We start from the raw sequence: 215 nt of genomic DNA, 5'->3' as shown, positions 1-215 counted from the left end.
TTGGGGGTAAGAGGCTTTTTTTTTATATGAATCTTTGTCCTTCGGAAGCCTACCAGGTTTCCCCTTAAACTGACATCATTTCTTACTCAACTAAGCGTATTCTCTCTTCACATGGAACCTCGTTTTACTCTATAATTGAATTCCTTTATCTCCCGTGTAATGTGTCAGATGCATGAATTAATTTTGTATGTAATCTCTCATCTAATCTCAATCCA

At 36.3% G+C, this 215-nt stretch overlaps 1 protein-coding gene across 1 annotated transcript in view; it reads left to right on the top strand.

The window, feature by feature from the left end:
* The window catches only part of LOC119581756 (endothelin-converting enzyme 2-like), a 106,974-nt gene that overhangs the window by 25,060 nt on the left and 81,699 nt on the right, over positions 1 to 215 (top strand). The window lies entirely within an intron of this gene.

Source organism: Penaeus monodon, chromosome 15 (genome assembly GCF_015228065.2).
Source record: "Penaeus monodon isolate SGIC_2016 chromosome 15, NSTDA_Pmon_1, whole genome shotgun sequence".
Lineage (NCBI taxonomy): Eukaryota > Metazoa > Arthropoda > Malacostraca > Decapoda > Penaeidae > Penaeus > Penaeus monodon.
This window is presented reverse-complemented; position numbering and strand designations above follow the sequence as displayed.